The 12,515-nt window shown below is 38.0% G+C and overlaps 2 protein-coding genes across 4 annotated transcripts in view; one reads left to right on the top strand and one right to left on the bottom strand.

Annotated features, from left to right (window-relative positions):
* The window catches only part of CCNH (cyclin H), a 101,586-nt gene extending 92,829 nt beyond the window's left edge, over positions 1-8,757 (top strand). Inside the window, exon 10 of the transcript XR_010133878.1 lies at positions 7,435-8,757. The gene's annotated coding sequence lies outside the window, so the exon portion shown is untranslated. The remainder of the gene's footprint in view (positions 1-7,434) is intronic.
* Positions 1-12,515, bottom strand: part of RASA1 (RAS p21 protein activator 1) — a 124,381-nt gene that overhangs the window by 71,780 nt on the left and 40,086 nt on the right. The gene's annotated exons all lie outside the window — the stretch shown is intronic.

The raw sequence follows: 12,515 nt of genomic DNA, 5'->3' as shown, positions 1-12,515 counted from the left end.
AGAAGACAGGAAGATGTGGGAAAGCTTCAGACTTCCTAGAGACTTGCTCAATAATTGTAACCAAAATGCTGATAGTGATATGGACAGTGAAATCCAGGCTGATGTGGTCTCAGATGGAGATGAGGAACTTATTGGGAACCAGAGTAACGGTCACTCTTGCTATGATTTAGCAGAGACTGGCAGCATTGTGTCCCTGCCCTAGAGATGTGTGGAACTTTGAACTTGAGAGATGATTTAGGGTACCTGGCAGAAGAAATTTCTAAGCAGCAAAGCATTCAAGATGTGACCTGGTTTTTTTCTAAAAGTATATGCTCATACGTATGAAGAAAGAGACGGTGTGAAATTGGAACTTATGTTTAAAAGGGAAGCAGAACATAAAAGTTTGGAAATTTTGCAGCCTCACCATGCTATAGAAAAGACAAACCCATTTTTGGGGGAGAAATTCAAGCCAGTGGCAGAAATTTACATAAATAACAAGAAGCCAAATGCTAATAGCCAAGACAATGGGGAAAATGTCTCCCAGGGCATGTCAGAGATCTTCATGGCTGCCCCTCCAGTACAGGCCTGGAGGTCTAAGAGCGAAAAATGGTTTCATGGGCCAGTCCCAGAGCCCTGCTGCTAACTGCATCCTTGGGACTTGGTGCCCTGCATCCCAGCCACTCCAGCTCCAGCTGTGGCTGTGGCTAAAAGGGGCCAATGTACAACTCGGGCCATGGCTTCAGAGGGTGCAAGCCACAAGCCTTGGTGGATTCCACATGGTGTTGGGTCTGTGGGTGCACAAAAGGCAAGAGAAGAGGTTTGGGAGCCTCCACCTTGATTTCAGAGGATGTATGGAAATGCCTGGATGTCCAGGCAGGACTCCGCTACAGGGGCAGAGTCCTCATGGAGAACCTCTACTAGGGCAGTGCAGAGGGGGAAATGTGGGACTGGAACCCTCACAGAGAGTCCCCACTAGGGCACTGCCTAATGGAGCTGTGGGAAGAGGGCCATCATCCTCCAGACCCCACAAGGGTAGATCCACTGACAGCCTGCACTGTGTGCCTGCAAAAGTTGCAGGCACTCAATGCCAGCCCATTAAAGCAGCTGTGGGGGCTGTATCCTGCAGAGCCATGGGGCAGAGCTGCCAAAGGCCTTAGGAGGTCACCCCTTGCATCAGCGTGCCCTGGATGTGAGACATGGAATCAAAGGATACGGGAGCTTGAAGATTTCATGACTTCCCTGTTGGGTTTCAGACTTGTATGGGGCCTGTAGCCCATTTGTTTTGGCTATTTCTCCCATTTGCAACAGGAACATTTACCCATTCCCTGTACTCTCGTACCTTGGAAGAAACTAACTTGTTTTTTATTTTACAGGCTCATAGGTGGAAGGGACTTGCCTTGTCTCAGATAAGACTTTGGACTTTTCAGTTAATGCTGGAATGAGTTAAGACTTTGGGGGACTGTTGGGAAGGCATGATTGTGTCTTGACATGTGAGAATAATATGAGATTTGGGAGAGGCTGGGGAGAGTGATATGGTTTGGCTCTGTGCCCCCATCCAAATCTCATGTTGAATTGTAATTCCCAGTGTTGGGGAGGGGACCTGGTAGGAGGTGATTGGATCATGGGAGCAAATTTCCCCTTGCTGCTCTCGTGATAATGAGTTCTCACAAGATCTGATGGTTTAAAAGTGTGTGGCACATTCCCCTTCACATGCTGTTTCTCCTGTCACTATGTGAAGATGTGCTTGCTTCCCCTTTGCCTTCTACCATGACTGTAAGATTCCTGAGGCCTCCCCCGCCATGCTTCCTGTACAGCCTGCAGAACTGAGTCAATTAAACATTGCTTCTTTATAAACTACCCAGTCTCAGGTAGTTATTTATAGCAGTGTGAAGACAAACTAATACACCCTCCTTTAAAATCCTCTGCATTTAGATATCAATCTTCCTCTATCTCATTGTACTTTTTTACATGTTCCCCTATACTGGCCATAAACTCCTCCTCTAACAGGCCAAATTTTGCTGATTTTTATATACCCTATAGCATTCTTAGTACAGTGCTTTGCATACAGTAGGGAATCCACAGATATTTGTGGGGGTTATAATAGAAGCTCAGGTAGAACTGTTCTCTGGATTTCTATATGATATATGAAAGCACGCTTCAAAATGCCAAGAACATTTTAGCCCAGCAATGAATCTCAACCTAATGGTAGTACCTAAATATCTAAATATCCTTTAGAAAACTGTTTCATTACTACTATCTATTATAAAGGGGGGATATTTGAAAAAGCAAAGCTCTAAAAGAAATGGGAAAAAATGAGCTTAAGAGTGCGAGAAAAACGACCGGGCACGATGGCTCAAGCCTGTAATTATAGAAATTTGGGAGGCTGAGGTGGGCGGATTGCTTGAGCTCATGAGTTCAAGACCAGCCTGGGCAACATGGCAAAACCCTGTCTCTACAAAATGTACAAAAATTAGCTGAGTGTGGTGGTATGCGCCTGTAATCACAGCTACTCAGGAGGCTGAGGCATGAGAATTAATTGAACCCAGGTGGCCGAGGCTGCAGTGAGCTGAGATCGTGCCACTGCACTTCAGCCTGGGCAACAGAGCAAGATTCTGTCTCAAAAGAAAAAAAAAAGAGCATGAGAAAAACAGTCTTATTAGGGAAAAAGGTCATCTTTTCCTTAAAAACAGAAGAGACAAAAGATAGGTGGAAACACAATGTCTACAATCATGGAATGGCAAAAGAACAAATACACAGTTGCCTCACAGTAAAAAGTAGAGAAAATTATTTTAAGATGAAATATCTGGGATGGAAAAAGCTTTCAGATATCTAGTCTAATTCCTTAAGGTTGCAAATAAGCAAAGCGATGAGTGAACTTGAAAATATGTAATTTTGATTCTCCCTATAAAGTAGTAATCGAGGCCATCTAATGAGGAATAAGATAGGCCTTAAGCAGTGTGGTAAAATGGCAAAGCAGAGCAGCTAAGGGGAATTTATTAAAAGTCTGGAACGCACAAACAAAAGGACTGCAATAAGAGCACCATGTAATAAAAGTACAGATGAAGTTACCACAAATTTGTGGTATCCGCCAGGCGCAGTGGCTCACACCTGTAATCCCAGCACTTTGGGAGGTTAAGGCGGGCAGATCACATGAGGCCGGGAACTTAAGAACAGCCTGGCCAACAAGGTGAAACCCCAACTCTACTAAAAATACAAAAATTAGCTGGGTGTAGTGGCACACGCCTGTAATCCCAGCTACTCGGGAGTCTGAGGCATGAGAACTGCTTGAATCCAGGAGGTAGAGGTTGCAGTAAGCCGAGATTTCGCCACTGCACTCTGGCCTGGGCAACAGAGCGAGACTCTTTCTCCAAAAAAAAAAAATGTGGTATCCAAGTAGCAGAGTCAGGTGACTTTTCCCATAAACTCAGATTCTTGGCACTTTAGAGCCGCTTTAATTTCCAAAGCTCTTTTTCTCACATGCAAGAAGAAATCAGTGAGTCCACAAGTTACCAGAAAACAGCTTTGTATCTATAATTGTGAGAGGCTTTGACAGTTTATGTGCAGGAAGTTCCCCAAAACAGGGATGCTGAGGCACAGGGTATTAAAAACAGATACAGGAAGGACCATGCAACTTCCTTACTCCCACTCTCCATGTTCTCAATTCTCAAGTCTCTGTGGGACAGGTCTAGAAATTTCAGAGAAGAAAGATATTTAGATAGTGGCAATCCTGACACATGAAATAAAATGCCATGAAATTTGAGGGAGAGAGGTAGAAAATTTAAGGATGAGAAAAATGAAGAAGAACCTTTGGTTTTGAAGTATTTTTGTGATTGTCCATTTAACTGTTTATCTACTGATAACCTGGGAATCGGAATAAGCTATCCATTACTGTCTTTTGAAAAGCTAATTATTTTTTCCACAGCTATTTTTCCCATTTTTTAAAATGCATTCTGAAACCAACTGGCCCTCAATAAGATAACTATAGTAACCAGGCAAAGAAGGAATTATCTTCCAGGTACCATAGCAAGAACATCTTAGAGGGGACATCTATTACAGGCAACAGAAGCCAAGGCACAAGCTAACCATTCGTCATATTTGCTTTAAATTTATACTTGTAATTTGCTTTTTCAAACAAACAGATCTGGTCTCAGAGCATTCTAGCACAAAAAAGTTAAACATTAATAGTTCTGAAAATTATCCAAAAATGTGAGTTTAAAATGTATTATTTGGTATACAGATTTTAACATAGTGTTCATAATTTTTTTTAATTTTAATGAAATTACTAATAAATTGAATTACAAATTACTGAAGAAACCACAGAAAAATTTTTATTGCAATTCCAAATGACTTTCAATAATTAGAAAAAAGAATCAGCCTATATATCCATTTTTTGAAATTAAACTTTTTTAACCTGCAGTGTACTTTAAATCAACATTGTTTTTGAAGTAAAACAAATAACCATAATTCCTAGGAAGTATTTAATCTGCTTGATTACTAATATACAAAAATAATGGAAGCAGACTATTATTTGCAAGGTGCTACTTATTTAATAGCACATAAAATAATCTTGACAGCAGTTGTTCAACCCTCTCCCATATTAAACATTCTAATATGAGATTATTAAATAGTATTCTATATTTACTCTAGGTTGAGAGGGTCTCTGAAAAACCCAAAAGATAGCACACTTCTTTAAAAATACAAGATTTTTTAAAAGGAAGCTGCTATGATTTGAATGTGCCCCCAAATTTCCTTTGTTAGAAACTTAATCCCCAAATTCATACATTGACAGTATTTGGCGGTAGGGCCTTTGTGAGGCCTACCTTTGTGAGGATTAGATAGGGTCATCAGGGTGGGGCAGGCCCCCATGATGGGATTGGTGGTTTTTATAAGAGAAGGAGAGACCTGAGCTGGCATTCTCCTGCCCTCTTACCATGTGACTACCTGCACTTTGTTATTATGTAGCTAGAAGGCCCTCGCTAGATGCCAACCCCCCTCCCCAGTCTTGGACTTCCCAGCATCCAAAATTGTAAGAAATAGTTTTTTAAAATAAATTACCAGTTTCAGGTATTCTGCTGCAGTAATAGAAAATGGACTAAGACTGAAGTTTTTACCTGTTAGCCATTAATAGAAGCTGTGTTGTAATTCTGTACTTCTTTATGAACATAGTGAATATGACAATCAGAATAATATATCCATTTTAATATAAAACTCTTTATACTTTACATAATTTGGAAACCACATTCTGCCTAGCTCCCAAATATAATGCCCTCAAAAAGGTGTAATATTCAAAAATGTTTTATTTAGGATCTCTGAAACAAACTTAAAGACGGGGGTGTCACTTATCTAACAATCTAGGTCACATATCTGTCATACTCATCCAGTATCACAATAAAGAACATTTAACAATGTAAATAATTCCTAACTCTCCCATCAACCTTAAAGACAGAATTGCATTTCCACCAGCAACTGGATCTTTCAATCTGGATATCTCAACTAACAACTAAAACTCAACACTTTTTTTTTTTAAATGACCATCATCATTCGTCCCACAGCCTTTCTCTTTACCTCTCCTCTCTCTCCTGTTTCTCATCTTTACTTGCCATTAACATCAATCCAGATACCCAAGCTATGAGCTGAACCATCTGTTGCTGGTTTTTTTAAGACCAAAAAATTAAATACAATTCAACCTGATGGAAACTTCTCATCAGTATCTCTGACCTATTTCTCTACCTGTTTCCCTCATATCCAATCAGTCAAAAAGCCTTAACAATTCCACCTTCCTATGCTCTCTTCTTCCATCCTGTCATTTCCTTTCCCACCCATTATGTTCTCTATTCCTACAAAAGATTTTTCAGTTTTACTGGTCTTCCATCTCCTTATACATCTATAATATTATCTCCAAAAACAACTATGCCCAAAACACAAATCAAAACTGAAAAAGTCCCATTGCTTACAGAATTAAATCTAAACAACTGGCACAGCATTCAGTAATCTTTATGGCTTGGCCAGTCTCCACTGGACTACCTGTCATTTCTTAAACAAACCAAACATGCACTTTCTTTATTTTTTTAATTTTTTATCTTTTTGAGACAGAGTTTCGCTCTTGTTGCCCAGGCTGGAGTGCAACGGCATGATCTTGACTCACCGCAACCTCCACGTCCCGGGTTCAAGCGATTCTCCTGCCTGCCTCAGCCTCCCGAATAGCTGGGATTACAGGCATGTGCCACCACGCCTGGCTCATTTTTTGTATTTTTAGTAGAGACAGGGTTTCTCCATGTTGGTCAGGGTAGTCTCAAACTCCTGACCTCAGGTGATCCGCCCACCTCAGCCTCCCCAAGTGCTGGGATTGCAGGCATGAGCCACCACGCCCGGCCCAAACATGCATTTTCAGACCTCTTTGATCACACTACTCCTTTAATTTGCAATGTCCTTATTGCCATCCCTTTGTCTACAGAAATCTCTCTCATTCTTCAGTGTCTACCTTAAATGTCATCTCGTTGATCCCTTGGTCATAATTAATCATCTACCATGATGTCAGCTGATTTCTTAGACTTTTTTTGGCATTTTATCTTATCTGTAACATAATCATTTTCATATCTGTTTTCTCCATTAAAGTAAAAAGTTACTTGTGGATACTGGGGGACATTTAAGTCATCTTCACAATTCTCTAGTCTAGCACATGGCACAATGCCTTGAACACAGTAGGCACTGGCAGGTGGGAGATGAGGAAAACAAATCTGTCAAAAAGTCCTGCCTACGCGGAAATTCAAAAGTCATAATCGCTTACTGAAATCCACATATCTAGCCAAACTGGAGAATGACTTTCAGTCTCCCATTCAAGCTATTTCTCACCTCTCCTTCCTCTTTTTCCTGGTAAAGCCCAGCTTCCAAACTATTTGCATTGTCCTCCTACCCTGTGGTAGTTATCTATCACTCTTCCCTTCAAGGAATACCTATACCTCCAGGGAGAGCCAAAATTCAGCCACCTCAAAGATATTAGCTAAAGACCACCTGTGCCCAAAGTGATATTTTAAACCTAAACTCACCCAGTATAAAATGCCATTTGATCACATCAAAAACTGAGATAGAAATGTGAGTTTCCTCACTTAAACACCCTAACCTCCCCTACTCTGAACTCCCATAATATCTGCAGTCCATACAACTTGTTGACACTCAAAGATGATTTGTAAGACGCCTGTTCAGCCCCCATCCAATTCAGGGAAAACACTCACAGTCTCTCTGTGGGAACTCTTTCTCCCTCAATTCCAACAGGGAAAGTATCATTTTCCTTCAATAATCTGGCCTACTCATAGTTGATCATTCCCTGATAAACACCTGAACCAAGTATTCAAGTATTTTTTTCACACTCATACTAACAAATCTGTTTTTTTCTCTGATAGCGAAAGATTTAGGATGCAAGATCAAAGAAAGAGTTCTTGTTTATTTGTTTGCTAGATTTTCCAGTACTCTGAGGAGCCTGCGTATAATAAGAAAGAATGAAGCTGAGAGGACCAAACAGATGAAGAGATGGAAATGAAGATTCATGGTAGCATTCACATCCGCAGTTCCAGATATCCCTGAGATTCCAGTTGCAAACTATCTTTCCCTTAGTTTAGTTGTTCATCTCATCCTTCAATAACCTCTAGCCCAGAAAGAGGAGACCCAGCAAAAAGGTCTCTAGGCCTGTTCAGATGTTTAAAAAATTTCTGGCCCCTAAAGAACTTCTGTTTTTGTAGGTTATAGCTGTCAATATTTACTGTATTAGAAATTAGAACTCAGAAAATCTTAAATGCTTAGAAATTAATTTAAAAATAACACATAATGGTGTAACTGTTAATACAGATAACATATTCTTCACGTAAAATATATTCTCCAAAAAAAATTTATGAGAAGAGCAGCACCAATTTACATTTTTGTACAAATGTTTACTATCTAACTTAACAGAAGACAGATTTCCTTATCTGTTTCTGCATTCAATATGTTGCTCCATATTGCTTTGATTCATAGTATATGAAGACTATTACTTACTAAAGTTATATATAAGTTAGATGAAATGTAGAATCTGACCACATGTATAACATTTGTATTCTATTCCATTAAAATCCACTGGTCTATCATTTACTGATGCATATCATAGGTTGCATCATGCAGTGATCATCTGAAAAATACTGCTTCACTGAGCTATGCAGATCTTCCAGATATTAACACATTTCATTTACATTATCAAAACATTACATTCCTTATATATCACCAGTATGCAGTAAAGGATTAATAACCCAGTAGGGCTAGGTTGTCCACACCTTGGATATTCCAAAGGAAGGTTTGGCCCTTGCCCACCCAAGGCCCTTGAAATATCCTGCTTAATAAGAGTGCCTTTGTTTACTGAAAGCCTTCAGCCACACCATATAGATTATGCTAACAATGTAATTTATGGTAGGTGCCTTGGTCCATGCAGTATCAGTATGACCTCTGGAGTCAAACAGATTGGAGTTACTAAAGTCAGCGACGTGGGCACTTTAGACCTTCATGAAAGATACCCAAAAAATCCCTGGACACCAAGACTCAAGTGAGTTCTCCTGGTTGGCAATACTTGACACGTGTTGTCACATACTGCTGCTGTGAGCGGCAGTTAAGCACTGTCCCTATGACTCCCCTGGGAGAGGGCAACTGGAAGCTTGCATCTAATCTCTGCTGGACTCTGCCCTATGCACCTTTTTCAATTGCTGATTTTAAACTGTAGGCTTTTGCTATAATAAACTATTATTACTGTGAGTATAACAGTTTTGCCATGTTCTGTTAGTCCTTCTAGCAAATCACTGAACCTGAGGTTGGTCTCAGAGACTTCTGACAACCATCAATCTCATCAGAAAAGTCATTAAGGATTTGGGAAACCCTCAAAGTCACAGTTGTAGATACAAAGCCTCCAAAATTCTAATTTTTGCTTGAAAATTGAAATATCGCCTGAAAGCACCAGACACTGCCAGTTTTTTTCCTTGAAGTGACAGGCTCACTTAGTTCTTTTTCAAGAAAATGTCTGCCATATACTGAAATCTAAATAACCATAGTTTGTCAGCTATTTTTCAAAGTAAAACTAATGTGTCATAAAAGAAGTGGCTAGTTCAGATATCGACTCAATAATCGCATAACTATTTTTTCTCAAGACATTGCACGTCAGAATATAGTATTATGTGTTCTTTCCATTTCAACCCACAAAATACTAAAAGGACATATACTCAAGGACTGCAACTTAATAAAATTAATAATTTTTACTGTTCTATCAAAGATATTCTTAACTGGAACTGGCTTTTTTTCTGCAGCTATGTGGCAGCAAAGAATACAACAATTACTAGTATAGTTTGATGCATAAATTACTTGATAATGAATTATTTGGTACATTAATGCAATTACTACATTAATTTATACTTAGGCATCAGAAGTTTTTGCTTTGTACCATAGTGCAAATGTCAAGAAACTGAAAATGGCAAATAATGCATTAGTATTATGAAAATTATTTGACTTTACAGACTTCTTGAAAGGGCCTCAGGGAACCCCATGGTTTGGAACTCTAGTGAAAGCAGACTAGGAGAGACTATCAATACCAGGAAAGCCATTCCAACCACTTTCTTGAACAATCTTAACTAAGTCTGTCAGCGCTTACATGAAAAACAAGACCATCACGAATATTGTAACCAAAATTTTAATTCCTTCCTACTTCTTTATGCAAAGCCTACTCAGACTCCATTAATTGTAAATTTTCAGTGGCCATTGTTTTTAAGTAAGATCAACTCTATTGCAAAAAATAACTCAGGAAATAAGTTATTTCTAAATAATTTCTTAATTCAACTCTCATATTCTACTGACATATTTCAGATTTAACTTACTAGCTTTGCATCTTTCCTTTGCTTACAAATATTTTGATGATAAATTCTAGTCTCTTTTGATTAGTAATTTTTCTTTAGATGAATCACACATCTATGGAATTCTTTTTTAAAATTCCTTATTTTCTTCTTGATAGTTTGCTATGATCCTCATCTTTAACACAATTTCAGAAATTTAGGAATGTCTTACATATAACTTAAAGTTATTCACAAAGAAATCAACCTCAAAGCAGTCAATTGATCTTCAAAAGCAACAAACTGCTTGACATTACTTGCCCCAACCAACAACAGAAGTCTTTCCTGTAGTCAAAACATTATATTACCTCTCTTTCTTCTTTTTCCTGGTAAAGCCCTGCCTCCAAGTCACCCAACAAGTAGAAGAGCTTTCAACTAGCACATACACATAAATCCTAAAAAAGGATCTTATCACACATAAAAATTTAATGTAGAATAGAAAGCATATCACAAAAAATATTCAACAAATACTGATACAACATTCATTTAGATGCTTGGAAAGTTATCAACTTAGAATCCCAAACCATGCCAAATTAAATGTTAAACAAGTTAAAGTATTTTTTAATACTATAAAAACTATAGGTTTATATATAAAATACTGATATATGATAATCTTTGCTTAAAAGCCAAAACAAAAACCAAAAATCAAAGAAATACACAAAGACTGAGATTTGACAGTACAAAATGTATGAAAGCAGGCAAAATACAAGATGTGCATGTGCTCACATAACACAAGAAAGGATCATCACTGTGGCTGTTTACAGTATCATAAGACTAGATAAAACTTAATCACTAAAGAGTAAATAAATTATGTACATCCAATAGAAACCTATGTGGTTACTTAAAAGAGCAAGGCAGTTTAAACATTCAGAAGTACACAAACACACTGTGTGTATTACCATATACTTATCTTCAAGTCTTTGCACAAAAATGTCACTCAATGAGTCCTATACTGACTACCCTATTTAAAATGGCAACTTCTCCTCTCCAGTGCCCTACTATCCTGTCTGATTGCTTTTTTCTTTTTGTCATAGCACTTACTACCTTCTAGAATTCTATACTATTTATGTACGTATCATATTTATTGTATGTCTCCTCTCTGCAAAATATAACCTACAGAGCAACAGTCATCTTAATCTGTTTATTCATGTATCCTAACCACCTAAAATAGTGCCTGGGATAAGACAGGTTCTAAAAATGTCATCCCTTAAATAAACCAATATACACAGAATTGGTATTGACCCTAGAAAGTCTAACTGGGAAACTGAGAGCCAGTGGCAGAAAGGGATCTTTTTAATTAAAGAGTACCTTTTTTAATATGTTGTATTTTTTCCCCTCTGTGAAAATATACATTGCCTATTAGAAAACTTAATCTTATGCATCGCTTAACGACAGGGATACATTCTAAGAAATTTATCTTCAGGCAATTTCATCATTGTGCAGACATCATAAAGTATACATACACAAATCTAACTGCCATGGCCTACTACACATGGTATAGCATATTGTTTCTAGGCTACCAACCTGTACAGCATATTGCTATACTGAACACTATAGGCAATTTTCACACAGTGGAATTTGTGTATCTAAACATATCTAAATACAGAAAAGACACAATAAAAATATGGCATTATAATCCTATAGGACTGACCAAAATGTCATTATGCTAACATTACTGTATGTTACACATAGGTAAACGTATACTTATGTGTTATACAAATGCATGTACATTATACATATATACACACAACAGCAATGGTTACTACCAAGAACAGTGAGATTAGGGAGGTATGAGGGAGTAAAGACTTTTTCCTATATTGTTCATTATTTTGTTTTTTAATGATAGTTATAATACTTGTCACATTACTTGCAGCAGAATAATCTCCAATCAAGAACTGCTAGAAAAGACAAATAAAACACAAAAAACAAAAAATAAAAAGATCAGTCTGTTTAAATCATCCAAAAGCTCAATATGGAGGCAATCAGAACTTAAGGAACCAACATCTCAAAAAAAGTAGAATCCTAAAGAAGGTGCCATTCAGCAGCCACTCTGCCACTTTTTCTCTCAAACTATTTATTTGCATATTGTGGTCACAAAGCAAGAGGCTGAGAATTCATGCAAAAGACCCAGGTCTTCTGTCTGGGTCTTTTGCATGAATTCTCAGGAGGAAAACAATCCAGCAGAACTTTCAACAGTCTCACAAAGCTGGTGAGACAAATATTAAGAGACTTGAAGGGCCAGGATTCTGGTCATAAAAAAGAAACAGAGAACTGAACCACAGGCTTAACTATTTCCCTCCAGCAATATCTACTGAATTGTGAAGCTACACAGATAAGAAGCTAAGTAAAGACTGCATAGCAAACTGCAGTATTCAGAAGTTTTGTGATTAAGGTGATCTAACTGCATTCTATCTGCCTAACACAGGAGTGGCTAAGCCATCCATCCTCTACAGCAAATGATCATTCAGATAACCTATAAAACTGTCAAACACAATGTCTGGCATTTAATTAAAATGTAATGCACGCCGAGAGAGTATACAAGAAGACAAACAAGTAAATAAATGAAACAAAGATATAAAACTTCAGGAAAAAAACAAAAGTTGGTTCTTGGAGAGACTATTAAAGTCAACATTTTGTTAAGAC

Source organism: Gorilla gorilla, chromosome 4, assembly GCF_029281585.2.
Source record: "Gorilla gorilla gorilla isolate KB3781 chromosome 4, NHGRI_mGorGor1-v2.1_pri, whole genome shotgun sequence".
Taxonomy (NCBI): Eukaryota; Metazoa; Chordata; class Mammalia; order Primates; family Hominidae; genus Gorilla; species Gorilla gorilla.
Note: the sequence above shows the minus strand (reverse complement) of the source record. Positions and strands in the feature narration are given on the sequence as shown.